The sequence below is a fragment of the Macrobrachium rosenbergii genome, chromosome 19, assembly GCF_040412425.1.
Source record: "Macrobrachium rosenbergii isolate ZJJX-2024 chromosome 19, ASM4041242v1, whole genome shotgun sequence".
In the NCBI taxonomy this organism is placed as follows: Eukaryota; Metazoa; Arthropoda; class Malacostraca; order Decapoda; family Palaemonidae; genus Macrobrachium; species Macrobrachium rosenbergii.
Window position 1 is genome coordinate 15,289,157 of NC_089759.1, and position 24,075 is coordinate 15,313,231.

The window sequence follows — 24,075 nt, forward strand, 5'->3', positions numbered from 1 at the left end:
TATATATATTATCAGTGTGTGTGTGTATTATATATGTAAGGTGCTTCACTTCTTGGGACTTCACTTTCAATCGCTGCAGCAACGAAAGTCGGTTTTGGAATCGATTTTCCGCTGCTGAGTGACCTGCGCAATCATGTGAATGCACTCACGCAAACGTTGCATGCATGCATTTAGAAGTTGTAGAAAGCTGAAATTGTCAATATCCTACGACGAATTGGCTGTATTATGAATTATTGTGCTTACGCACTCTCTCCCTGCGTGATAGTTTGGAGCTGTTGTATAAGTGAGGTTTTTTTTTTATCTTTTATTATGTAGAGCTAGGTGGATGGCCACTCTAATGCCCTTGTCGAGTTTTGGCTCTTTGGAAAACCAGGGGCATTTTTTGGGGATGAAAAAGTCTAGCAGTCATTAACCTCAAAGAAAGGATGACAGGTTACAAGAATCAGAGGAACAGACAGCAGGAGATACATTCCGAAGCTTGGCAGCAGAGGGAAACGAGCAGTCACCAACCAGTGCTACCGTTCAGTTACCATTCAATTTTTGACGTAGTGAAAACAAGACAAATAATGGCTGGAAACAATCCCTCGCCAAGTCTTTGCACAAGAGCAACAAAAGGTTGCAGGAACTTTCCTAAGCACTTTTGCTGTGTATCTATTTACCTGGTGCATGCAAGCAAACTGATGCACGATTGTAAACAAGCTCCCCAGCGCTCTTGCACTCTCGTTTGCAAAGTCTTAACGATGTTTATTGATAAACTTCGACGGCAACTGGAAGGCTTCTCGTCAGGAAGAAGAATGAGAAGAAGCAAATCCAGCCTTGATTGCTTGTCAGCCGTAAATAATTTACAACGGAGCGACAATTGCCGGTGGTTGGGGCAAATAAAGCTTACGCTTAAGGCATTTGGAAAGGGCGAGTCCACCCTACTGCCTTCTCCGTCGGAAACAGTCTGTCGGGGTTTCAGAGGCATATCAATCAATTTCGTGAGATTGGCTTTTGTTATATTGCACATGTCATCACAATAGATTATGAGACGGTCCGGATCGGATGAACTAACTGATTATCTCGTAAATAGAAATTCAACGTCAGTCAACGTCAATTAGAAGAAATCAGCCAACGGTTGTTGTTGTCGAGCAGAGGACGGGTTTAAAACGAATATATTTTGGGAGTCAGTACCTCGAGTCGTTCCTTTTCATTAGTATAATGAACACAGAATTGAAGGAATTCTCTGAAATGATTCGAGAATATTTCCAGGGACATTTTCTTCGTAATTTGGTGAAGAAAAAAAAAATCATCGCTGTTGAAAACGTGGGAGCTACAATTGAACGTACAGAATTGCATTGTTAAGTCGTATCAGGAAGTACGTAGCAGTGAGTGTTCTTTGCTTTCTAATACAATTATACCTTATTCCAGTAGTCGTACTTGGATATTGCATCAGGTAAATAAAATTTTTCTCAAGAACATATTTTATTGTTATCAGTTCTTGATTTCATAATTAACTTTAGTAAGGGAACAGCTCTTTTTCTTCCTCTTTAGCGTGTTCTCAGCACTAACACAAATTTCCCCACTGTATATTATAAGCCCCCTTTTGCAGAATGTCGCTGTGACACAGAGAAGAGAAATGGAAATTGAATTTGGATTGCGGCATTGCTCGCAATGACGTCCAGCGCAAACAGAAGTGTATGGGAACGGTGAAAGTGAAATGATTTTAGTGTGGCGTTCAGGTTTTCCTTGTCCAGTGTTTTTAGCCTGTAAAACTCTTTAAATATTATTGTTCTGAATTACAAATTTTTCATCTACATCGCTTTTCCATTGTTTTAAGTAATATTTTAATTTTAGAAAAGTATAAAACATGGAGTCGGTAGAGGCTCGAATAAGGACATTAAATCGACATAAATGTTAAGAAATATATTTATTTTTCTGTTAATACCGCATATCGGTCCCTAAGCAATAAAGCCAAGGGGTCTATAGCTTTTAGCCTCTTTTGTCTGTCTGTCTGTCTGTCAGTGTGTATCTGCCAAGTTTAGATTCTCATGGGAACTCCTACATGTTTGAGACAAAAATAGACCATAGATGTACGTGAAGGTAGATTATTTTCCTCTCTCTCTCTCTCTCTCTCTCTCTCTCTCTCTCTCTCTCTCTCTCTCTCTCTCTCTCTGTCAGCATTTTGTCATCATAAAGCTTCATACATAGTTTTAAATATTTCAGTTCCTTTAGGTACCATCCTACATAGATATGCATTTTGAAATGTTCTTTATATCCTATGTTTACAAATGTAAGGGTCATACATAAATGAGTCAACCCCTTTAGAAGAAAAGTACTCACAGAAATAATTGCTTTTACATAGGAGACAGACATACATACAGACAGACAGACTGAGAGGTTGCGTGATTGGAAATTAATTAAGCTTCTTGAATCCTTCGTGTGGTAGCTAGGTCATGCGAGGTAACGGCCACTTGCTGTTGGGCAGTTAAATCTTTGAACCCGTAGTTATCTTTTAAAAGCAATGAAAACAAAAAGTGGATCCACGATGAATTGAGTTTTCTTGCTAATATTGATTCAGATCCCATAAATTGCTCTCTCTCTCTCTCTCTCTCTCTCTCTCTCTCTCTCTCTCTCTCTCTCCACAACTTTGGGAGGTTTATATATTTAGTGATAAAACACATCCATAGTGATAATGGCTTCTGGTATGTTCGAGCTAATGTGAATATTGCATAGTTAATGCTAGTGTACTAATCAGCCGGTATTATATGCTTATATCTGTTCATGTTCACTGGAAGTTATTAAAATTCATAGAAAAAGATGCACGGTACTCACTCCAATTTAATTTTAAATTAGAGCAAAGCACAACGAATTGTATCATTATTCATTTATGTTTTCCGTACTTAATTTGTAACATCTGTTGCAAGACATTAGCCATGCAAAATAAATGAAAAAATATTCTACCAGCCGAATTCTCTGCCCTGAATGATGTTATTGAATATTGCTGGAATCTCGTAAAAAAGTTGGGAAATTTTGACCAACAATACTTTTTCCGATGAATGTAGCCATAGAAAACACTGGAAAAATAGCTAGAGTAAAACAAAATATTTCCATTTTTCTCCTTAGTTAATATGTGTAATGGGTTTATGGAATATTAAAACAAAATTTCTGTTTGCATCCATAGTTAAAAAAGATTTGACTGCAGGGTTATGTTGTCCGTTCCGTGGAAAAGATAAATTTTGCCTTGTTAATTTGATAGGAATGAAACTTTTCCTGCTATTGGCTCACAGAGTTTAATATATAATGTGTCATATCCACACCATATCTTTTCCCAATCATATTGCTTTTCATTTAAGTTTATAGTTTACTTTTGTCCAGTATATTTATTTGGTTGCAATTCTTATGTTTTTTTATACTTTTCACAAGAGTGATTATATTCTGCGGAAGCTTCCGTTGCAGTTTGGCAATAATAATAATAATAATAATAATAATAATAATAATAATAATAATAATAATAATAATAATAATAATAATATCGAAGATTTGGAAAGTGCCACTCCTAGCTTACGAGTTAAGTAAGGCTTGAAAACACAACTTGAACGTGACTTGTTACCGTTAGGGAACTGGATCTCATTCTCAGACTCAATCGTCGAAAATATAATATGTATTTAATGATGCAGAGAGCGGTGTGAAAAACCTTCCTAGCCCAGGCCCGAAGGAAGCCAGAAAGAAAATGTTGATATAGGAAAGAAAAATTAGGAAAAACGGAAAATAAACTGTCGCTGGGCAGTAGATATAGACGATTATATACAGTATATATATATATATATATATATATATATATATATATATATATATATATATATATATATATATATATACATATATATATATATATATATATATATATATATATATATATATATATATATATATATATATATATATATATATATAATTATATATATATATATGTATGTGTGTGTATAAGCGTTAAGCTACAGACGTTCTTTAATATCCAATTCGCTCTACCTCGGAAATAATATTTTTTCATATATGCTATCCGACGGGGAAGTTTTTTAGTTGATAATAAGTTCGTCGCCTCGTGGCCGTGTGGTTTAATGCGCGTCACTGTAGTCCTGAGTTCTTGTCTTCCGTGGTGATACGACGAACTTATTATTAACTGAAAAATTCCCCTTCGGGTAAAATATATGAAAAGATATTATTTTCGAGGTAGAGCGAATTGATATTAAAGGGCTTCTGTAGCTTAATGCTTGTATGTGAATCACGGTGATGTGATAAAGTTTATTCATATATATATATATATATATATATATATATATATATATATATATATATATGTACATATACATACATATATATATATATATATATATATATATATATATATATATATATATATATATATATATAAGGACGTTTGTAGCTTATTGCTTGTATATGAATCACGGTGGTGTGATAAAGTTCATTCATATATTTATATATATATATATATATATATATATATATATATATATATATATATATATATATATAAATCAGATACAGATATATTATATATATATGCATATATAATATATATATATTATATGCATATATTTACACAGTATATATATATAAACTTATTTATATATATACATCACTAAGCCTTGCAGTCCGAGGTTTTATTAAAATGATTAAATTTCTTCACCCAAAACGAGTCTAACCTGTCTAATCCAATTTTTGTTCTGTGGTGTTATCTGTCTAACCAGCTGGAGCTGCAGCCATCAATAATGGAGGCCTGAAAGCTGATGTGTACGAGTATACAATGTGACACATGCCACCCAAAAGTAAATATGATTAACCCAGCTTTGGCCAGGGGATATTTATTAATATATCTATAAACTTGCAACACTGCGGTGGATCTGTTTGTGAACATGAGAGAGAGAGAGAGAGAGAGAGAGAGAGAGAGAGAGAGAGAGAGAGAGAGAGATTGTATGTCACGAGAAAGAGAATTTATTTTGCTGGAAGCGTAGATGGTGTAACAAATACCATCTTACCACCCATAGCCCTTATTCCACACAATGCCCTTCTCCATAGGCTATTGTGCCAAGCCGTGATTTAAACCCATGTTCATCTCGGCCCCCCTACAAGTTCAACCAAGGACTGGTGTGGAGGAGGAAGAAAAAAGAAAAATCCTAGATAAATACTGGGAGACAGCTTTGTGTGTTGTGGGAGAATTATGTTTTCCCTTTTAGAGGATCCAAAAAAATAAATAAAAGTGGAAGACTAACCTTCCAAGGAGTTTCCGTCTCTTCCTCTTTTATTGTGTTCGTGGTTAAGCATTTTTGTATCGATATTGTGGAATAAACGTTTCGCTCTGGAAGGGCGAAATAAAAAGGCGATCAGCCGATGGAGTCTTTTTATTTGAAGTAAGGATTGCTGTTTTACCTTTATTTTGATGTTTTCCTTTTTTTTTTGTAGTTGGTGAGTGTAATATTTGATGTAATTTGCACTTCGTTATACCTATTTATGTTTGATGTGCGTCCTAGATCTGTCTTTGAAATTCTCAGTCTTTCATTTACATACACAAACATAAACACACACACACACGTATATATATATATATATATATATATATATATATATATATATATATATATATGTATATATAATATATATATATATATGTATGTGTGTGTGTAAGTATGTATGTATAAATATGTGCATGTATGTGTATTTGTATGTGTAAAATCTCGTGTTTATTTGAGAGTACGTCTTAGTGTCCGTGGGTGAGCCGTATTTTTTGCCTTTAAATATTTAGACATAGAGTGACACATATAGTTGTTGTGTGGATTTTCATTATGCACGCATGTAAGGCAAAATGTAATTATAATGAGTATGCATGATTTGCTGGTCAGCTTTACGCCAGGAAAACATTCATAAAGTGTTAATTTAATGATGTACAACATAAGGGAATCCTGTTTGCATACCATTTTCCATTACTACTTTCCGGATGTGCCAAATGTATAATTATTATGCTTCAATTATTTTTTCTTCTTCCTGCAGGTACTGTGTCTCCTCGTATATGGAAATTGCTTGTAAGTAACATGAAACATTGGTGTTGTAGGACTTACTATTTTGACAGTTTTATCTCTGTTAAATTTCATATACAGTATATATATATATATATATATATATATATATATATATATATATATATATATATATATATATATATATATATATATATATATATATATATATATATATATATATATATATATATATATATATATATATATATATACATATACATATACATATACACACACACACACACACACACACACACACACATATATATATATATATATATATATATATATATATATATATATATATATATATATATATAGAAAATAAGAAATTTTTCCTTTTTTTATCTTGGGAAGGGCCTTCATTTCCGAAGAGCTTCAAGTGTTTTGCTTAAAAGGGTCATGTGCGTTAATTCGTCAGCTACGGCTTGGAACTTGACGCATGTAATGGACTTTCTTTGAATAAAGACCATGCCTTTTTGGATAATGAAGTCCTATTATGGATTAAATTATTTAATTTTGGTCATAGCCGTCATAGTTAAAGTACTTCTTGTTGTGTCAAATTAGGTTACGCAACGTACGCTTCTAAATCAATCATATGCACAAGCTTCCTACTGAATCTATTTAGCAGACACTAATAATGTCTGTGTAGTTATCGTATTTCAAGATATAGTTACTCTCCCTGGGAGACCAGCAGGTAAAAAAAAAAAAAAGATGATGCCCTGGAGCAAATACATCGCCTAACTAAATTGTCGGCATTGCAACAGATGGTCGATTTAGTTGATGCAGTTAATCACTTTTCGTCATTATTTCTGCCTCTTTCCTTATATTTTGATGCCTTGAATTTCTTGAAACTTTCCTGAAGAATCTATAATCTTTGCAGTTTTTATGATAATATCTGCCATAAATTTCTACCTCACTGTAGGATCGAACCCAGGGCCCAGCACGGTATTTTGCTTCTTTTAATATGATTATTATTGAAAATAGTCGAACATTCACAAATAAAGTTTTTAAATGCAAAACTAAGCGCCAGTGAAAATGAAAAATGTATAGAATAAATAAAAAAAATGACAAACTACACTCGAAAGCCCAACAACAATGAATATATAAAAGCATAACTGTAAAACGAGAACGCTGTTGTGGCGAATTTTCGGTGGCGATAAATGAATTACATTTACTCGCCGAGAAACTTCTAGTACATATTAAGTGAAATCGCTAGAATTTCAAAACATGAAATAGCTGTAATTTCAAAACATGGAGTACATAAATGTTTTCTTATTCCTTTTTTGTGTTTTCATTACTCTATTCTGAATGGCTAACGACAGGATTCTTATAATTTTTACATTAAATGTCTAGCTACTAAATAATAATTGTCCATGCTCTCCATGCTAGAATGTCCGATTCTGATTTATATATATATATATATATATACACGTATATATATATATATATATATATATATATAATATATATATATAATATATACATATATATATATATATATATATATATATATATATATATATATATATAATATATATATATACACACGTATATATATATTTATACATATATGTATATGTATATATATGTGTATATATACATATATATACATATGTGCGTGTGTGTGTATGTGTGTGCGCGTTGGTCTGTCTGTCTATTTGTCTGTGTGCGCGAGCACTCATGAACCTTTACGAGAATATTAGGTAATATCCTCTTTGCCAAGTTTTGAAGCCCAAATAGATTTTGTTACTTCTAAAATTCGTTTACAAGGTTAGAAAATTTGATATTGTATTTTCCGGGCCAAAAAGTGAAAGAACCACATTTTGTAGTAATATTTTGAAGGAAAAAAAAACTACTTTTATAATTTTCTCTCCAAATGCTGAATATAAAAGGTAGTTATGTGAATTGTTAACTGTTGTAAAGTGATAAAGCCGATGTGTTTTTTATAGTAGCATTTTCTGTATAAGTATCGACATAAATGGAGAGTAAGCGAGAAAATCATGAAATTTACTCTCACTCTCCAGAAAGGTTTTTCAAACCACTTGTGGTTTTCCTTCACGCATGGGAACCGGTGTTCAACCTTTAGCATTCAGTTTAACAAAAACCAACAAACAAGTAATTTTTATATGGATGTGGCCAGATAGAATTTAAATGATTTTCTTCTGAGCAATTAACACATTGTTCCATTCCGGTTGCGCCGTGCCCATTGTTTTGGAGTTTGTGCTAAAAGAGAAAGAGTGCGTATTCAAATGAAAACGCCCACGGTGGCTTCTGTTTTTATAGAAACCATATTTTTACTTTTTACCCACAATCACACACACACACACACACACACACACACACACATATATATATATATATTATATATATATATATATATATATATATATATATATATATATATATATATATATATTATATATGTCGGTAATGTTAAGAGGAGTATCACTATTCTAACTCTGCAGGGGCATTCTATATAAAAAATGTCGTAGCCACTTGCCGTTCCAAAATGCCAGTTATTTTTTTAGACTTTTGGCTTATGAAATTTTACGAATTGGCTTATATATTGATTGCATTGCCAGACTAAAGTGTTACTGGTGCAACATCACTTGCTTTTATAGCATTCTGACCTTAGTTCTTCGACAATAAAGATTTTAAGATGCTTCATCAGTATTATAGAAGCAGCCAAATACGGTTTGCGTGAATCTTGTTTCGAAATCCGTTTTTGTTAACTTGAATCTGTGAATAATTATTAAAGAGACTCTAGTCCAACAATGCAGTGCGATTGTAACGTCAGTTGAAGTGTTGGTTTGATTTTGACCTCATTATCGGAACTTTGACATTAGAACGAGGACATTCAACCGTGTATCATTAAATGATGTCATAGTTGCAGTTTTATCATGGTCAGTGATGTTTAGAGGTAGGGGTAGAAAGGAACCCCATCCCCAGAATTGATGAGCTCACAACCTTTTCTGCTACATATCGATTCATTGCTGATTACCCCAGCTATCATACAATATACTAATTCCATTGTTATGAAGCACATCAGGTGGTTTTTCCATACATGTCTTTGGAAAGACTGTTAAGATAAGAGCAAATAAAATAGGATATTGCCCTCTTTAGTGTTTCTAAGTTTCTGGTCCTTTGTAATTCGTAATGAAATTATGTTGCTACATTTGCACTCCCGCAACGTCAGATTTGAATAACCGCTGATTCAAATGTTGAATAATTATCCACAACTTGTTCAGTATTTCACATGATCTGAGTGAATGTTACCAAATTATATTCAACAAATGTCATGGAAGTCGTTGTTAAATTTCCTTTTACGATTAAGTGCTATATGATGTTGGTAAACTTAGCCAGGTGATTGTCCTCACTGGATTTGCTTTCATTTGGCAGAAAGTAACAGCCTTCTTAGTCATAATCAGTATATCATATCCTTTCCGGTTGCATGTAAGCTCGATATGCATGACAGCACCGAAAACGTCGTTGATTTCACATCTGTTATAGCTGCACCAGGTTGTTAAAATCATCATTTGTATAAAGATACCATGTTTGTGAGTCTGAATGTAGTTGTCTCTACACTACATTTTGTTTCGTGACTTCACATCAGTGATGTAGATTAAAAGGCTTGACAAGCAAATTGTATGCAAATCCTTTGTAAGGCAATTGTTTGGTTAGAACAAATTCTTCGTCCTCTTTAAACAGTCAAGGTGTTAAACTGTATCACATAAGCCAGTGTTTTAAGTCTTACAGTAAGCTTTTTATTGTTTGCATTCTTATTACTGTTATGACGTTCTCTTTATTGTATAACATTGCCATTGACTCTTTTAATGCATATGGCTGACTTTAACTTTCATTGATGATATACAATGCTTGCAATGGCTGAGGGGATCTTGTATGATTAAGGTGGACCTCCTCTGTGTTTCACCATTAGTAGTGTTGAGTGATAGGTTACAACTCTAATGATATTTTTTGTCAGTGTGTTTCTATACCATCACCATCATATAATATTTGGAGAGCATTGATAGTGTTAATAAAAATTGTCGTGTTTAGCTGTTCTGTCATAAGCAGTATGACCACACCACTTAAAAACTTGACTGAATGAATTTTTTCGTTTTCTGACAAAACATTATTTTGCCCTTGTTGTGTTTTGACAGGGGGATAGCGTTTGCAACTGTTTTCATCCCATAGCACTTGAATCCCGAGCAATTTATGCATCAACTAGTTAATTAAACCTGTTATCCTTTTCTCGGCTGTTCCTTGGTTGCATATCTTTTTAACGCAAGTGTGGCTGTTTAGCCTTTTTAAAGGTAAATTAAGATTTTGAATGGTAACGCTCTTTTAGCCCTCAGTCCAAGTTTAATAACAAGTTTGTCTTACCGATGTAAATATTCACTCCCTATGAATCATCTCATATAGTTTTAATCACGCAAAATTCCAAACTTTCAAAAGCATAATAGAAAGCTCGTGTGTCTTTTTCATGAAGTTACACAGATACTCCGTGTATTTGCCCTCATGTAGAATTGTATGTGAACCAATACAGTTTGCATTGGTTGGGCTGCCTTTATGCATTTACGAAAAGCCGAGAGGTAGCGTTGGGAAAGTGACAAGGACCATGTTAGAGGCAGTCTGTCCAGACAATGTTGCTAACTGCCAAAGCAAAGTAATATCGCTGCTAATTCTACCCCTGTACCGTACTTCGTCTAATTGATAGTACATTGCTAGAATTTAACCTAGGCACTGCGGTGGCATTTAGGAAATATTCCATGTTCTGTTCTTGGCAGAATTGATTTTGGAATAATATAAACTAAATTTAGTTATATAAATATTAATCTGGTAACAATATCAAAAGGTCGACATTTAAACTGAAATGGCATTTGCGGAAAATAGCTACCATTCTGGAATTCTACGTGGATTTTATGGGCATACTTTAGTTCCAGCTTGTTATGAAACAATTATTTAGTCAATCCCGTGTTAATAAACCAAGTTTACAAACAAATAGTGAAGTTTGCAAGCCACAAATGGCTGGCATGTTAGAATTGCATGCTGCTGAAAAATGACAGATTTAGTTATTCTTAGCATTTTTTTTTATTCCAGTTTTCATGCTTGAATCAGATATCCTTTTGAACGAATTTGCCAGAAATAACCTTATCTGCTTCTCTGTGTAAATAAAACAAACTCAGTCTGTTTAAGACTAGTATGAATCATTCTATTTATTTTAGCTTTGTAATATGACAATTTTTTATCATTAATTTTGACAATTTACAACTTCCATATCTTGTGAACGATGACTTTTTTTTTTAATATGAACTGCTCATAAACAAGAATATATGTTATACTTTGTGTAAGCAGTCTTCATGTTTTGACAAATAAGTGCGAAATAATAGATAAAAAAAGAAATAAATTAACTATTTTCCCGAAGAGAATAAAGTAAAGAAAGACAAATGGCAACGATCAAATCTGTAAATTTGATTAGGGAAATTAAATTCCAACAAACAGATTGAGAAAAATGGCCGTAATGAAATTTAGTTGGCATCTCATGAAAAATCTAATAAATTGACAGAGGGAATGGCGGTCTGACAGACCTTGCAGAAATTAATGAAAGAATGTTCAGAAGTAAAGAAATAAGGAAGTAAATAAAAAGAGAGGAGAGTTTACCCTTCTGGCCCAGATAACCAAATTATTAAAGGGTAAATGCTGCTCTTCAAAAGCTTTAAAATCACTCCATTTTTCTCTCTGATCCTCTCTCGCCATCATGTTTCATATCATAGCTGCTGGTTTTGTTTGTTTACTATGACTGATCGGTGCAGTAGTAAATTCATTCATTTGTGACAAGAAAAATAAGTCTTGCTAAAAAAAAAATTTTTTTTCTTTTTTGAGAATAACACTCAAAATATTTTCTTTGGGAAAATTCACACTTACCCATGAGGACTCCATTATACTGAATGCCTCGCTATTCCTAGTATAGAATTTTCTGTCAACAATGAGTAATTGTAGTCATACAGTGATTGAAGCTGACAATATCTCTTTTTAAAAAAATATCGAGTGGCAGTCCAATGGGTCCTCAAGCTTCTTTCATTAGTTTCCGATCTACTTTAAGAGTATGTTTTTGAGGCACTGAAAAGAAAGTGAAGAGGTAGATAGAGAGAAGGGAGTGACAAAATATTAAAGTTGAAAAAAAAAATACAGTGGATTTTAATTTTTCTCTGGTTTTTCATGTTCAGCCCCTAAATCTTTATTAAGAGAGAGAGAGAGAGAGAGAGAGAGAGAGAGAGAGAGAGAGAGAGAGAGAGAGAGAGAGAGAGAGAGAATTTGTTCCCTCATCCAAGGAGAACGTAGTCAATTCGTTTCTTAATGTCTGGTAATCTTGCAGTAATGATTATAGCCAGAAGGGGAGGTTCATCCTCCGTTGATAGAATGGGGTTTGGGGAGGGACTTTTTTTTTTTTTTGCCAGGGAGTAAAGATAAAAAGTGATGGAGGGTGGGGAGGGACAGAATATGTTTAAAGTAGTTGATAATTCAAAGGTACTTTAATTATTCAACCGTGGTAGTCCTAGCGTAAAAAACTTCCACAACATTTTTATTTATTTATTTATTCGTTAATTTATTTTTCTTTTTAAAGTAAGTGATCTCTTCTTTCTGTATTTCCAATTACCTACTAATACCTCTTTCTAATGAACACCATATTCTTTGGAAGCTTGAATTTCAAGTAAATGGACTCCGTGGGCTTGTTCCGTATGAATAGGGTTCATCTTCTGAATAATAATAATAATAATAATAATAATAATAATAATAATAATAATAATAATAATAATAATAATAATAATAATAATAATAACAACATACGCATGCTCATGAAAATTAGAAGCGTATCACACTCTCGTACACTTAAACACACACATATACACACACACACACACACACACAATCATTAACATCTATATTGCAAGCACTGGTGCAGCTCTTGAATATTAAGGCCTTTCATTCCTAGTACATCTCTACACTTCCAGATTCCTTCAGAATCCTTCTCTCATCCATAAATACACTACGAACCTTCATTAGCAACTCAAGTCATGCTATCGTTAATACTGCATGAGAGCTTCTCATTTGTAGCTCTACTAAATCATGGCACTCTTGGAATTTCCCTTTTCATATTCTCGAGAATCGTTTCCACAAACATTTCCAAACTAACGCAGTCGCTCTCTTTTCTTGCGCCATTCTCCCCCGTCTTGCAATATGTATATATATATATATATATATATATATATATATATATATATATATATATATATATATATATATATATAAACACATACACACACATATATATATATACATTCTATGTGTGTGTATGTATATATACATACGTATATGTATGTGTGTGTATGTATATATATACACACGCATACATACATACATGCATTATATGTCCAGTTTGGGAATCGAACACTGGTTCCTCATTTTGTCTGCTAAGATATAAAAGCTTGGAGCCAGAAAGACGGATGTTCAGGGAGTTGGGGAGAAACGTAAAACAGAACAAACCGAGAAAAAAGAACTCGTCAGAACATTATCGGGGAGGCTTTTCTCGAGAGCCTTAAGCCACCTGGTTATTTCTCTCGTTAATAACGCTAATTGAAACGGTCTCTGCAAGTGGCATGTCAGTATTATTGCTATTTTGCGTCTCGTCGCCAAGAGAAATGAAGAGGCTGCTGCTCTTATCCGCTAGGAGGAGAAATCAGGGGGATGGAAATTAAACTACATTTCAATTAAGTCCGATTGAATTGAATTTCTTGGGCTTTTCGAGCAGACGAGGCCTTAGATCGTGTCTTTTGTTGCCTTTATGTCTGTTTTTTTTTTTTTTTTTTTTCTGGGCGCATGGTCCTGTCAGTACAAGTATTTAGACGTCATTGATAATAGTATTTCATTGTGTTCTAAATAATTATGATATTCCGTAAAATAAAATGGTAAGGGAACATGAAGTATACACATGCAGGTAGGTATTATTTTCGCGTGTTTGAATATGTGCTTTGTGCGATTATATAGATTATGGATATACACACTTTTTTTGAATAATGTTTAGTGTGCATTTTGTGCAGTTATATAGATGTACAGTATGCATATATATATATAGACTTTTTTTAATGTTGAGTGTGTATTTTGTGCGATTATGTAGATTATGCATATATAGAAACTTTTTAATATTGCTTATTATGTACTTTGTGTGATTATATTGTGATTATATAGATTCATATATAGAAAGAGGCTTTTTTAAAATCGTATTTAGTATGTATTTTCCGACAAGTTCACCAAACACATGACGGTAGTGCTCTATTATGCCTCTTGCCATAAGGCATCTTCAAAACAGTTATCAAGGCTATCAAAACCAAATGTTTGGCAAGTAAAGTAAGCCTGTTGAACTTGTGGATGCGTAGTCATCTGCAAGTTTGTTCCGTTTTTTAGTTATCTGAAAAGAAAACTGCTGTGTCGGCTTTATCTGTCCGTCCGCACTTTTTTCTGTCCGCCCTCAGATCTTAAAAACTACAGAGGCTAGAGGGCTGCAAATTGGTATGCTGATCATCCACCCGCCAATCATGAAACTTACCAAATTGCAGCCCTCTATCTAGCCTCAGTAGTTTTTATTTTATTTAAGGTAAAAGTTGGCCATAGTCGTGCTTCTGGCAACGGCATACGATAAGCCACCACCGGCCGCGGTTAAAGTTTCATGGGCCACGGCTCATACAGCATTATACCGAGACCACCGAAAAATTGATCTATTTTCGGTGGCCTTGATTATACGCTGTAGGGGCTGTACTGAAAACTCGACTGCACCGAAGAAATTTCGGCGCATTTTTTACTTGTTTCAATAATCACTAAATTGAAAGGTTTGATGATTTACATTTTTCTCTTCCACCGCCAAGCTCTGGGTCTCTCTTCTTGATTATGTTTTCCCCAGCTCTTAGTATTATAATTCTTGGCTACCCGTCCGTCGGCTCTGATAAGGTGGAGAACCCATGAAAGTTTATGTTATTAGAAAAATTAAGGTAAGGCCACTCTTGTTAGATCCAACAAGAACTCAAACACTGCTCTGTGTTGTGCACTGATTAATTAGTGATCCTTTTAACGACACAAACTATTGTTAAAACCGCAATGCTCTTCAAAACTGCATGAGAAATTTCTAAAATAATTTTTATGTACCAAAGTAAAGAAAAAATCTTCATGAAAATTTCCCCTGTTGTAATAAGAATCCATTCCTTAAGAGAAGGCTAATAATATACTTACCATCAGGGTTAATCTCAGATCTCTATAATCCTACCCTTACTTGTGTCCTACGGGTCTGGGCAAGAAAAGTGATCGTAGTACTACACTGGTGTCCCGTTGTCCTCCACGCTGAAGGAAAATTAAATCAGTCCATTGTAAGGCGACATAGAATAACCCGACAATGAGAGAGACAGAGAGAGAGAGAGAGAGAGAGAGAACATGTTTGTTGAGACAAGTCTTAAATTACGTAGTTAAGCTAACATAGTCTTGCGATAACTCGATGTTGAACATAAACACATGAACACAATAGCTTAGTGAGCGACAATTTAGAGAGAGAGAGAGAGAGAGAGAGACGTTCTGCCAATCTGAATGTAATTACGGCGAGATGCTTCATGTTGAATTAGCCATCTTTTTGATGAATCTGTTGACAAGTGCTGTCATCTGAAGTTGTAAACCCTGTTTTGCTGGTATTAGGCATATATATATATATATATATATATATATATATATATATATATATATATATATATATATATATATATATATATATATATATGTATGTATGTATGTATGCATGTGAGTGTGGGAGTAGGTGGTTCGTACATGAAGTGTACATGCGTATACATTTATGCATGTGTAGTTGTTTGGGGAAAAATATGCGTGCATCTTACTTGTTCAGATGTGCGTGCAAAGAGATGTTTGTGCACATGAATGCTTATATACACAATACTGAGCTGTTATATGTTTAGCAATTAGAAAATGAGCTAAGATTCAACATCTTATATGCTATACAGAAAGAAATCTTGGAGCTCGAGTTCACGTGCTCTTTGAGGGAGAAGAATGCCCTTCTCCGCATCCCTCCTCAGACTTTTCTAAAGAATGGTGCTGTTCCCTTGTTTTAAAATACCAGGGATGTCTTCAGCTGCTCCCCCTTTTTCTTTTCTTCTCTTCCCCCCAACCCCCTCCCCACCCCCCACCAGCACCACGTGTTATTGAATAACCAACATTTCCTTGGTGACTCATAAATCGAGAATTAATTCTCTCTCTCTCTCTCTCTCTCTCTCTCTCTCTCTCTCTCTCTCTCTCTCTCTCTCTCTCTCTCTCTATATATATATATATATATATATATATATATATATATATATATACGTATATATATATATATATATATATATATATATATATATATATATATATATATATATATATATATGTATATACTTAGCCGATGAAGATGGGTCTGTTTCAGCTCTAATAAATGTGTATGTATGTATGTATGTATGAGGGCAGTAGACTTTAATCCTTCTCGTGGTCAGGTCGGCAACGTGACCTCGTTCTGAAACTCTGGATGTGGGTTCGAATCTTGCTACTGGACATCATAATTACTTTACGTCTTGCATTCGGATCTAAGGCTTTGTAGTGACAAGGTTATCCAAAAAAATGTGAAGAATTCGAGAAGAGGGCATTGCGGTTATTACGTATATATAAATAAATAAATATATATACATATATATATGTATGTATATATATATATATATATATATATATATATATATATATATATATATATATATATATATATATATGTGTGTGTGTGTGTGTGTGTGTGTGTGTGTGTGTGTGTGTGTGTGTATAGATAGACAGATAGATAGATGTATGTTGTGGTAAATATTATTCTTCCATTAACTGTTACGTAATTATGTATTTGACATGTTTTTGTCATATGTTTATGTTCGTGTAGGAGTTTTAGGTTTGTTTTTCCTTTTATTTTCGTACGGTAAAGAGTCGTGTATGCGGTGACTTTCTTTCATCTCTCAACCCCTAGAGGACGAATGAAGCCGTGTATGCCTTTTTTTTCTTGCCGGGAAGCGAGAGAGAGAGAGAGAGAGAGAGAGAGAGAGAGAGAGAGAGAGAGAGAGAGAGAGAGAGAGAGAGAGAGAGAGAATCTTCGTACCCTACCATTCCAGTGGAGTCAGCAGCTTTAGGAATACGTAAACTTTGTAAAAGAAAGTACATGAAAGTGATCAGAGAATTGTTCCACATGTTATTAAAGCGGTATGACTGAATTAAGGAGGACAATCAACCTTTTGTAGACGCTAACCTGATTTTGGGAATAAAGCGAGAATGAGGTTTCTTAAGGAAATACTGTGAGGAAATAATTTCAACAGAATACTTCAAAAGAAGATTATGCAAAGGCGAAAGCATTTCTGCTGGAAATTTTCGCCTGTTTTTTGGATTTTTTTTTTTTTTTTGCAAATAGTCCTCAATGTTAAAGGCAATGTAGAGAAAGGATTGTTATCTGGAGAATACAAATCCTGCAGGATGTTAGGACATTTTCTGATTTCAAGATCAGTAGGTGACTCAAGGAAAATTTTGGAAAAAAAGGGCGATATTTTCATCGATTGTAGATGATAAAGCATTGCTTTTGCGTTGTGCTTCATCCGTTAATTCCGGTCGTGGCTAACCTTGCTGTCTCGCTTTTGTCATTCTGCCTCGCTCCAATTGGCTGTTTGGTCCTCGAGCTCCTGAGCGACCCCAAACTAAGTCCTGTAGGGATAGTGTTGTCAGTGCACGTCATATGGTGTACTATAGGCATTACTAAAAGGTGTTTACAGTTGCCCTTAGCTGCACCGACTTTGTAGCTCTTTGCTTCACCTTCATTTCTACTTCCTTTCTTCAGTCTTGTTGTCCAACCTCTAACTATTACTAACTATTATTTCGTGTTGCAACTGATTGGAGAGGGGGGTTGTTTCTCCCAGTTCCACCTTTAGATCCTTATCTCCGTCTCCTTTTGGATCACTTTAGCTTGCTGACCAGCCACTCCAGCTAAATCCTTCTTTTCGCTGTCTTAAGCTGGAGGTGCCCTACAGCTTGGCATGACAACCTAAATTTCATAAATCAACCCCACTCAGGGCACAGAAAACGGTCTCCATACAGAGAAGTGTTTCAGGACTGTGTCTGGAATCCCTCAGTTATTTCAGGGTCGATGATGCGGGATGGCCGTGAAAAGTTATTCTCTCTTTTCATTGGCATTCCCAGCTATTCAGGACTAGTATTGGTATTGGCATCAATGTTGAAATGTGAGATTGCTTTTGTTACAAGGGAAAATTATGTGGTAGTTTATTACCAACCACAGTATCTTGCTTTTGATGAAATTCTTTTTTTTCTTCTTTTTTTACAAAGATACTCTTATATTTGTAAGCGTGTGTGCTTGTTTGTATGTAAATCAGTTTCTTGCTAAATGCTGATGCACTTGTATAAGAGACGCTGCACCTACATCAGCAATGAACAAGGGGTGCCTACGAAAAGGATCATGCCCAAAATGGATAAATCAATATATTTATCTTTCCAAAGCTAATTGGACAAGTTTCACAGCTCATTTATGCCAGGTACGGTATTCCTGAAGTTTAAGTAAAAACTCATCTTTATATGAAATCACAGACGCGCCTTTCAACGTGACAGATATCGCAGAACTTCAGGAGCGCGGAGGGAAATTTCCCCGAGTTCTGACATGAAGGGAACTAAGACCCCACCCCCCCTTTTTTTTTACATACGACCTCATTGCAAGTGTATTCTACCGCATGACAAATACAGAAGTCGCTGCTCTTCACTCTTGCTGAATAACTTTCATGGTCGAATAATTTCTCTGTGATTCGAAAAACTATTTTTTATCCTAAAACTCTTATTTATATCATTATTGTTGCAACTTCCGTACACTGTATTTTTTCCCCAATACTTGTCCATTTAAAACTGGGAATTTAAGCATACCAGCAGACCTCATTATATTACAAAACTCCTAATTTTTATTTATAATCCCTAGCTTATTCTTATAACGTTCCTTCAGCATCTTTACCTCGTAATCTCATATTTTGTAACAATCTTTGATTCTGAAGCCCAACCTTCCATCATAATCCCTCCGATTGTCTCTAACTGTTAGTCTTTTACTTCTTCAATCATTTCTGATAACGACATTTGAGCTCCTCAGCATGTTCTTTAATAGGACAAGTCGTCGGATCATCAGAGACTTGAGCAATCCAGTGGCTGAAATTCGCAAGCAAGTGCTTCAGCGCAATAGTTCCGCCATTCTTTCTTTTTTGAAGTTGTCACTAAGCTCCACAAACTCGTTAATTATTTTTGTGTCCTTGTCTGCGATATTGGTGTTGCAATGACACCAATACACAAAAGGTTTACAGAAGTGGTGGATGTAACTCTGTGACAGTTCTGCGTTGCCCCTCAGAGGCCTTCCAGTAGAGCAATGTTCACACCAAAATCCCGTAGAGAAAAAGTATTTCAGTTCTCTCTCTCTCTCTCTCTCTCTCTCTCTCTCTCTCTCTCTCTCTCTCTCTCACACACACACACACACACACACACACACACACACACACACACACACACACACACACACACAGGGCATAATAATTTCTGAGGAGGGGAAATGTTACCAGCCAGAGATTCTTACATGCCCCTTAAATACTCAAACTTGAAACCCAGAGCAAATGAGTTTAGACTTGAATATATTAAAAGCGTTTAAGAACTCTTTTTACAACAGGATAACGACCTAACATTTTACCGTAGAATGTCACGAGAGGGACACCCGGCGTGGAACGTGAATAAATCAGAAATAGTACAAATATTTGAGCGGAGAATAAGTTTTACGAAGCGAGAACGAAATCTCAAACTATGCCTAAGCAGCTTCGGGAATGTGACCTGTGACATTCGTGAGTTAGGAAATTACAGTGGGAAATTACAGCTGACACGCGTCTTGGAATGTAGTTGAGATTTATCCAATTTATTCACGAAATAAGGATAAAACTTTCCTCGCCGGATTTTGACTTGAGACTTATGAAGTTGTGCAGCTTTTCCGTACATGTTCGGAATAAGGACCGTATATTGCATATTAGTATATATTTATATTTATTTATTTATTTATTGATCTGTTTCTCAACTTCAACGTAGATCGATAGCCTATTTCCTCCAGCAAATTCTACATGTCATGTTGTTCTTTGTGTGCCATATATGCGTCTACCCTTGCATGTATAATAGAGTATAGTGGTAACGCATATAAATATGGGAGGGACTAGGTACCCTCGGAAAAAACTTGATTTTTTGTTTTCTGTAAAAGTGGCATTTTTTTATTGTGTTTCCTCTTGAATTTTTGAAAACGCGCTTTGTTTTCTCTTATTTTTTTCGTTCTTGAACTCTGTAAAGACTGACGAAATACAGTGTGTATATATATATATATATATATATATATATATATATATATATATATATATATATATATATATATATATATATATATATATATATATTATGTATGTATGTATGTATGTATATATATATACATATACTGTATATATATACGCATGTGTCTGTGTCATCGTGTTATTTGGAGAATAGAGCACGAAATGTTGCTACAAATATTAAAATAAAAATTAGTTTGATACTGAAATAAGAAGGTAATCTTATAGAAAAATTTATAAAAAGGGGCTACGGTTAAAGTCCCTTCAGTAAATGGAGTTTATATGAATCGTGTTATGTTTTTAGATGTTGCACTAATTTGGCAATGAGAATTATTGACTGACAACAGATGAATTGATAACGGAAAAAAAAATGGTTTTCAACCTTTTTTGGCCCATGCACCCTTTCACCATATGTCACAGTGTCACTCCCCACCCCTTTCCAAAATTGTCTGCCTCAAAAGGTGCATTGCTAAAAATCCTTGGTCACAATTCCCCCCCCTGAAACTCTGAAATCCCCCCCCACCTCCCCTCGGTTGGGAACCACTGGTTTAGACAAACGAAAGGATGTGCCAAAAGTGTTGATTACCAAGTTGTTTGGGGAAATATTTGAGAGTACAGGGAAAAAAGGCCGTGTGTGTGTGTTGGGGGGGTGGGATACCTTGGGATAGAATTAACAGAAATATAATACATAGGCTTTTGGGGATTTGTTGTTGAGATGGTAACATGTTATGAGTGATTAGAAGGTGTATGATAAATACTAATTTTTTTTAAGTATGATGTTCTAAGCATAACTAATTATGGTGTAAAAGTGGTGAGAGAGAGAGAGAGAGGGACAGTATAAATTTAAATTTTCAGGGTAAGTGTGAAATGGTTTATGTTAATATATAATGGAGTGTTATTTGGTAATAGCTGATTGTAGCTGCAAAGATTGGTGAAAGGTTTTGAATGTAATTAAAAGTGGAGAAAGTTGAGAGTAATCACTAACAAAAGAATGCAAATAAATGTAACCCATTAGTACAGTGTCTGGAAGAATGGAAGTGGCGCATATGTAAAGGTATTTAAGAGGAAATGCAGTTTTCTACAGATGCAAAATATGCGAAGGGATTGTTGAGCTCATCGTACGCTATGGCATTGATGTATGGATACTGGATGTAAATAAAAAAGAAATGGAAAGTGGTGAGGTTATCTGTTTGCTCAATATGTGGGGAGCCAGAAGGTTAGCAAAATGAGATACGACGACACTATGGCAAAAGGTTTATCACTGGTGAAAAATGGATGAATGCTTTGAGGTGGTTTGGCCAAATGTAGGGAATAAGAGAGGATTAGTAGGTCACAAGTGTGTTTTAGAAGGAAAGTGAATGGGAGTATCGAGAAAGTCTAGGCTAGGTAGAGTAAATAAAGTGTTAGGGGAAAGGACCTTAATTTTCAGGAAATGCAAGGTTACGTTCAAGTTATTTAGAGATGACACAGAATTGATAGGGAGGTTGACGAGCAGCTGATGAGTCCTCTTTATAGATATTTGTAACGAATGATGTTGTGGAAATCTTGTAATGGTATTGTGGAAATTTTGTACATTTTTTGTCCATGAATCAGCAAATTTGCAGCTATTTTGTTGTTAGCATCTAACTGGTCAAACGAATCATATAATTTTGCAAATCTGTAATACTGATTGTGTATTACTGTGTTTCGTTTACCGCTGCATCTTCGAAAAGATTGCGTTCTTTAAATACATAATATACAAACAAACGTCGAAAGATTATGTTCACCAAACAAATTATGGTCATCAACTGCATTAAATGGTACGTTTTATTAGTTTATTCTCGTTTTTCAGTTTTTCTACGTTTCGGTCGAGGCGGAGAAACGAGAGAGAGAGAGAGAGAGAGAGAGAGAGAGAGAGAGAGAGAGAATTCATCATGATTTTATATGTGAACAGTTGCTCATGAGTAGGAGGGCATCTGGATTAAGTGGAATCATGATTCTTTAATTATATGTATTTTATTATTCTCTCATTGAAACGAAAATAATGTATTACAAAACATTAGCGACAGGCAATATAAAAGCAGAAATTTTTTCTTTGTACATCGAAGAGTTCAGTATGACCTCAAAGAAACATGACCTGAGCATTGGTGAAACCTGACCCTGTCTTTACCCGCCCCCCTTCCCCCCCCCCCACACCTTTTCCTGCTCTTGAGTTAAAAATAGTTAGTCCGAGGTGCAAAGAAACTCTGGTACTTTGACATAATTTGCATACATCAGGAGAATTGCCTGGCTCGCAAGAGATAGATTAAACTCGACAGTTTGATGTATTCGTTACATTGACTTGGCCTTTGCAAAGGGCGACTTTACTTTAAGGTGCAGAAGCCAAGGCGAGGATACTGCCCAAGTCAACTCGGGCATTGCAAGAAATGTTGCGGGTTAAGAAAATTCGCACCTTATCCTGAGTGATGATTTCCTGAATCACATAACATACCTCATAAAGAGGTAGTTATGTGATTCAGGAAATGCAGAGGTAGGTAGAACATTCCATATTCTGGAGTAAATATGAGTTCTAGACTTTCATGGGGTATCTGCGGAGTAAAGACATTCGACGCTTTCCATAGAGGCATCCAGAAACGTCTGCTCGTTATGGTGTGAGCTGACGCTAATGATATGTCGTTAGTTCCTTGGGCTCTTTGGGGTGTCAGCTTCGAAACTTTGTGTGTGTTTTTTTTTTTATAGAGTTCCTGCTCGATATTCCCGTCTGTAGTTTTCCTTAAGTTTTCCTTGGCTACTCGTGGTGTCAGTTGCTTGGTAGAATGTGTGTGTGTGTGTGTTATTTATTTTTAATTTTTTTTTAAAGGTTGCAGCCTCCGGAATGGTAACATTTACCAGCATAGTTTTTATTAGTTCAACCTAAAATATTATAATCAAGTTAATGTGAGAAAGTGAAGTAACATTTCACTTGACTCAATATTCGTTTACAAATTTGGGCTGATTCACGCGGGAAATCAACATATTCATGATTTGATTGTGAACCAGTTTCTTTAAAGGATCACCTGATTGCAATGAATGGGGGATTCTGCTATCGAAAGCTTTATATTGTTGTTATTGAAGTTTAGTTTTCTGATAGCCGCAATAGGCTTTTATATTGAAATTTAGGCTTATATGGTTTGGTCTTTAGATCAGAATACAAATATTATTGAATCGGAGGGTTTGCGTGGTACACAAGTTATCTGTCACGGCAATCACAACCTTTGTTAATGTTAGACATATTACTATATGCATATATCAGTTTTCGTTTTCTCGTAAACTGGAAAGATTATGTTGTATTATGAAGATTATTGATCGAAAGGGTCCACAGTGTGACTGAAGATGAACCCAGAGAAGGGTTCGAAAGCTTTGATATATTTTACACGAGTCTTAAACAGTTATATGATTGTGGACCCTTCAGAACATTTATGAATTCTCGTGATGGAGAGCTTTTCTCCCAAATGAAGATTATTCCTTTAAAG

At 34.8% G+C, this 24,075-nt stretch overlaps 1 protein-coding gene across 4 annotated transcripts in view; it reads left to right on the forward strand.

The window, feature by feature from the left end:
* Positions 1 to 24,075, forward strand: part of LOC136848641 (neural cell adhesion molecule 1-like) — a 781,664-nt gene that overhangs the window by 125,930 nt on the left and 631,659 nt on the right. The gene's annotated exons all lie outside the window — the stretch shown is intronic.